This window comes from Pistacia vera, unplaced genomic scaffold, assembly GCF_008641045.1.
Source record: "Pistacia vera cultivar Batoury unplaced genomic scaffold, PisVer_v2 Contig433, whole genome shotgun sequence".
Taxonomy (NCBI): domain Eukaryota; kingdom Viridiplantae; phylum Streptophyta; class Magnoliopsida; order Sapindales; family Anacardiaceae; genus Pistacia; species Pistacia vera.
This window is the reverse complement of record NW_022196261.1, coordinates 650,213-657,193: the sequence shown is the minus strand read 5'-3', so window position 1 is coordinate 657,193 and position 6,981 is coordinate 650,213.

Below are 6,981 nucleotides of genomic sequence, written 5' to 3'. Positions count from 1 at the left end.
TCCACTCTATCAATGTAAAGAACTAATTCTTTATCCAGTGATCGATGACCTTGCATTCAAAAACTAACACACCAAAGAAGAAAAAGAAAAAGAAAAGTAACCCAAATAAAAATAATAAAAATTAAATAATACAATAATAATAATAATAATAATATCAATAATTAAAGCACACGTTATCAAGAAAATTAAACAACTTAAACAAATCCTCGGCAACAGCGCCAAAAACTTGATGAACAATTTTATAACCTCGCAAGTGCACGAATCACTCTCGTAGTCTAGTGTGCAAAAGCAAGAGTCGATCCCACAGAGATTTGTAAGCAATTTACTAATCCTAATAATGATGCTTCAATTAAAACTAAAAACAAGACTTAATAATGAAGAATTAAGGAAGATCACTTTAGAAGCAACAATTGAATAAAACTAAAATTAAACAACTATTAAAATTATCTAAAACCCAATTGACCAAAACCTAGGGCTCCAATTTTACCATAGTTATCCAGCTCTATGGCAAACATCTCTCTATTGTTTATCAATTCAGTCTCTAGGGTTTGCAATCACTAAATCAAGGTATTACCATAAGGTGTTCGAGATTAACCTAGTATTTTTAACACAAGACTAGCTAGGCTGTATAGTCTAGCCTATGAATTAAAAACCCATTAAACACAAGAATACTTGAAATCATGAATAAAGGCGCATCTGTCAGGGCATATGCACAGACACTAATTATTTAAGAAATCATGAACCAACTAATATTCTTTCAGGGCGTATGCACAAAATACTAATCATTCATTCAATAATATCTACACAAACAACCTACTAATTCACACTAAGTGTCGTCACACAATAATGAAAATTGAAGGCAGAATAAATACATGAATGAATCCAAATTTTCATTGAATTGATAGTAATAAATATATGTTTAAACATAGAGCCTTCCAATTAGGCTACATTGGATCCCTAAATAAGAGTTTAGTTACACATGATCATAAGGAAATCAAACCTCAAAATCTTGAAAACCATGAAGTACAAGAAGAAGAAGATGAAACCCTAGGTAAGATCTCCTCTCCTTGTCTCTTCCTAATTATATTTGATATTATAAACCCCTAGCCCCCTAAAATATTGCTAAGGACATCTATTTCTAATATTAAAGTCATGAGGGTATCATGGTAAAAAGTTATACTTCAATTAAAAATGCATGATAACAAATCTGCACATCTCCAAGCACTAACATAACTTTCGTCTCCATTTTTATCCATCTTCCAGGTATAACTAGGCCACAATCAAAACATAAAAGCTGTAGCTCTATCTCTTAGATTTTAAACGCCACCAGAACCAGGTCAATCAGAGTTGTGTAGCTCAAGTTTTGATCATTTTTGTGCAGCATGTTCTAGCAGAAAAATTTCCGAACATAAATTTCCTGCATTGCGCCGCAGCATGAAGTTTCTGTCCATTTGCAATTTTATGCTGCGGCATGGGAATAGTTCCGCCATGGAATGGGAATAGTTCTGCTGCGGCAAACAATCTTCAAAAATCCATAATTTCTTCGTTTGAGCTCCAATTCTTGAACCATTTGTTCCTACACGCTTGTGATTCTTTCATCTTCAATGTCCATGCTTGAAATCTTCATTTTTCAGCACCTAAACACCTGAAAATTCAAAAAACATACCTGTTATTCTAGAAAACAAAAGAGATAAAAAATTAAGTAAAATTAACCAATTAAACCTGATTCCCTCACAAAATACCCTTAAAATCACTGAGTATTAGTGCACTTCCAAGCACTCATTAGTTATATTGCCGCGGCGAGAGCGCACTGATCTACAATAGATTAGTTCAATCAGTTGCATAGAGCACCAAATGGATTTTGCAATCAATCTTAACATCCGATCTCAACAAAAATCCACATCATATTATACCAATCTTGCAGATCATCAACAAATTAAGATTTATCAAGTGTATTAAGTCAATCGATTATTTAAAACATGCCATCAACACAGAATTTATGCAGATTTAACAAAATAACATGTTATCAACCTCATATTAAACTATTTAATCTAGTACCCTACACTCTAATACAACTGTTAGGAATCGATCTACCCAACGTAGCAGAAAAACAAAAATCAAAGGATGAATAGATTCCTTTGAAACCCAAGATCATAGTACAGATTATATAGTTAACACGTTAAATCAAAAATTCTGTAGAAAATATAACAATCCACACAAGGATTAGAGATCTTACGCATGTTTGAAGGCTCCTTTATTATGTCTCTGATTTGGATTCGCTACCGATTCAAAGTATAATTGAATGAATGGTGATCTACACGAAGACAATCCAAAGAACCAAAGAGGGATTTGCTAGATCCTCTATTGGCTTCAAGAATCAACTTGAATCAAAGAAAACTTTGATTCAAGCACCAAGGGGAAATGTGAGAGTGTAGAGAAGGAGGGCTGCCTCAATTTTGCTTTCAAAGAATAAAAATGAATTATTCATTTGTTCTCTCAACACACATGCACTTATATAGTGCATATGTGAAAACCCTAATCCTCTTAGGAATAGGATTGGGCTCCAACCCAAATTAGCCCTTGTGTCCAAACACTCTCAATTTGTATTTTATTTTAATTATTATTATTGTAATTAAAATCAATTAATATGTTTATCAAATAAATAATAATAATTCATTTAAATATATTGGTACATATATTTAAATATAATCTCATTAATTTAATTTAATATTAAATTCAGGCAACAACCTTAGCAAATCTAATTGCACTGTGAGATTACCAAAATACCCTTTCGTCCTGAAAGATGAAAATACCCCTTGCACAAACTAATTCTCATATTATCTTCTATGTGTGTGACTCGTAGGCTCCTCATCATACTGGCAGTGTGTAGTATCGTGATTAACACCAATTAATTGTCTCACTATACATAGACCAAGATTGGTCTCTAGCAAGGCATCATGGCCACCTGATAGATTCAGATTCAGCGAAATAGCTACCTGTCAACAATATGGTTACTGTGCAATCAAATCCTTTCATCATCTGTTATCTCATCGAGGCTGAGGTATAGAAATAGTGTCAACCTCAGTTATCCTCGATATATTTGTATTCAGTTATTGGACCAATGACTGAAATAATTAGATTGAGCAACAACTCAATCCCACTGTGATCACAGATTTAGTGTCATTGTCATTAACTGAGTTGCACCGTGAGATAACTTCTCCCATACCCGGGATTGATGAATCCTCTATTGATCCACCAAAGTCTTGCTACACTCCATGATGCAGCTAATCACTACCGTATTGATAGCTTTGAATAGAACTACGTTGGGCTAGTGTCAAACTACACCAATCGGTGCACAAGGCGCTCTAGTGACCTCACGTCTAAGGATGACATGCACCACCATTCGTTAGAGGATTTGTTCCATAGACACTAGGGTTACCACATATATGGAATCCTCTGGTGAGTCAATCTAGTGAACTTACCTACAGCAAGCACCCATATGTTGCACTAGGTTGTTGGCAAACAACCTTGAGAAGTGAGATCAGTCACTGCCTTTCGACAAGGTCATTCAACATTATGATAGCCTTACCGTATTATCTATGTCCTTGGTCAGAATAATACTGGGGCTATGGACCTTTCTAGAATGCCCATCATATGTGCTCATAAGGTTCTCACTATCAAGATGTGAAACACTTGATACCCTCGTCATGGTTCTACCATCCGAAGGACATATATCAATACATACAACTATGTTTTACATGATATAATAGATAATGCTTTTTTATTAATTAATAAACATTATTACAAAGAGTCAATTCCATAATAATTGATTGACTCTAGGGCACCTACTCCAACAAGGACTAGGTCGCCCACTTCAAAGCCCTTGTTTTTGACTTTGGAGTTGAAGTATCATCTGGCTCGCTGCTAGTATAAGGCGAGCCTTAGTTGAGACTTGGCTCGATGTTCTTCGATTTGGTCTAGCCTCAGGCAAAGAAGATCTTCGTTTGTTTCTTCATTGAAGACTTCTCTTCGAAATGAACTAATCCCCCACTTCAGCTAGGGCCATTGCTTCACGCCCGTATGATAGAGAGAATAGGGTTTTTCCTATCGAGCTCTTGGTTGTCATTCGGTAAGACCATAAGGCCACGGGTAATTCCTTAGCCCATCTTCCTTTCAAGGCGTCGAGCTTCTTTTTAATTGTATACTTCATTACTTTGTTCACAGCCTTTACTTGATCGTTAGCTTGAGGCCGGTAAACAATGGCAAAGCTCTTCTTGATTCCCAATCGTTCGTAGAAAGATTTGAAGTCCTCACTGGCAAACTATTTTTCGTTGTTAGTTATTATCGTATGGGGGATTCTGAATCTACAAATGATGTTTTTGTAGACAAAATCTCTCAGCTTGTTCGACGTGATGGTGGCTAAAGGCTTAACTTCTACCCACTTAGTGAAGTAGTCCACATCAACCATTACGAACTGAACACCCTTTTTTTCTTGAGGCAAAGGGTCTATCAGGTTAATCCCCCAAATTGAAAATAGCCAAAGGCTTGTCAAAGCGGTTAACTCTTGGGGTGGAGCTCATGGAACATCTACGAATCTCTGGCATTTGTTGTATTTGTGCACATAGTCTGCTGCATCATCAAAAACTGTTGGCTAGTAATAGCTTTGACAAAGTGCTTTTGTATGTTAGAGATCTGCCTTGTACATGGTTCCCACAAATGCCTTCATGGATTTCTCTCAAAACATAGTCTGCGTCTTCATGGTCAACACACCGCAAGAGTAGCATGCTGTACCCATGCTTATACAGATTTCCATTGATGAGCGTGTATCGACTTGATTTTGCTCAGAGTGTTCTGGCTTCATTTCTTCCTTTAGGCACTATTCCATCTCTTAGATAGGCAATTATTGCATCCATCCAACTGTATCTTTACCCTGTTACTAAGACTGGTTCTTATGGGACGAGGATGCTTGAACTTGGTAGGAACTTAATAGGTATTGAATCAGTCTTCTCTTGGCTCATTGCAGAGTTTAGGCGAGCTAGAGCATTGGGCACTGAATTCTTCTCCCCAGGGATCTAATGAATTGTGAAGGATTTGAACTACCCAAGCTTGGATTTCACTTGCAAGAGATAGGATGTCATTCTATCCTCATTTGCCTAATATTCATTGGTAATCTGATGGACTATGAGTTGGGAGTCGTTATAAATCTTGATGGACTTTGCCCCTATTTCCTTAGCAAGGCGAATCCATGCGAGCAATGCCTTGTACTCGGCCTTGTTGTTGGAGGTGGAGAACCCAAATCTGATTGCGGCTTTGATTGGGTTTTCTTCGAGACTTTCGAGCAAGAGCCCAACTCTTGCCCCTTTCTTATTTAAGGACCTGTCTATATACAAAGTCCATTACCACAGGTCATTGAACTTTGGCTTTTGTTGTCTGCTTTCCTCTAGGGTGCTTGCCCTTGGCAAGATTACTTTTCCTTCTGGTTGATAAGAGAATTCTGAAATGTAGTCTGCCAAAGCCTAACCTTTTATTTATGTTCTCAAGATGTACTTGATGTCATGCTGATTCATTTCCATTGTCCATTGGATCAATCTGCCCGTTGCTTTGGGCTTCTGCATTATCTTCCTCAATAGAAAGTTTGTCAGGACATGTATGGAGTGCACCTGAAAGTAAGGCTGCAACTTCCGAGCGGCAATGACAAGTCCATAGGCAAGCTTTTCCATCTAGAGGTATCTTGTCTCTGCGTCAAGCAACCTCTTACTCACATAATATACTAGCCAATACATTCCCCCTTCTTTGCATACTAAAGCTGCGCTTATCACGGACTTAGATACTAATAAGTTAGTAGTAGTGGCTCACCCTGGATAGGCTTTGATAACAAAGAAGGCTATCCTCAATGTTTCTTCAATTCCTGGAAGGCTTTCTTGCATTCTTCTATCCACTTGAAACCCTTTTTCCTCTTTAGGGTCTCAAAGAATGGTAAACACCTATCTATGGCTCGGGAAACAAACCTGCTAAGTGCGGCCATATGTCCTGTCAAGCTTTGAACTTGCCTTATGTTGGTCGGGCTTTTCACGTCTAAGAGAGCTTGGATCTTCTCTGGGTTGGATTCGACACCTCGTTGATTGACCATGAATCCTAGAAACTTTCCCAAGCTTACTCCGAAAGCACACTTCAGAGGATTGAGTTTCATTCCGTATCTTTTGAGGATGTCAAACATTTCCCCTAGGTGTTCGATGTGGCTTTTGACGACTTTTGATTTGACGAGCATGTCATCGATGTACACCTCCATTGTCTTGCCGATTTGTTCGGCGAACATCTTGTTCACAAAACACTGGTAGGTCACTCCAGCATTATTTAGGCCAAATGACATAACTTTGTAACAGTAAATACCCTAGTTAGTAATAAACGAGGTGTGTTTTTCATCGGGCTAATACATCAGGATTTGGTTATATCCTGAGTATGCATCCATGAAGCTGAGTAGTGCGTTCCCGATTATAGCATCTACTAATTGGTCAATCTGAGGTAGCAAAAAGTTGTCTTTGGGACAGGCTTTATTCAAATCTATGAAGTCAACGCAAGTATGCCACTCGCCATTCGACTTTTTCACCAAGAGTGGGTTGGCGAGCCAGTTAGGGTATTTCACTTCCCTAATGAAGCTGATGTTCAAGAGTTTGTCAACTTCATCTTTGAGTGCTTTAGAGCGCTCTGCATCCATAGATCTTCTATTTTGTGTAATTGGTCGAGCTGTTGGGTCGATATTTAGTCCATGGCATATTACCTTGGGTCTGAAGTTAGAGTTGGTTCCCTAGAGCCAATCAATTATTGTAAAACTGACTCTTTGTAATAATGTTTATTAATCAATAAAAAACAATTTTCTTCTATATCATGTAAATCATAATTGCGTGTATTGATATATGTCCTTACGATGGTAGAACCATGACGTTGGTATCAAGTGTTTCAAATCTTGATAGTGAGAACCCT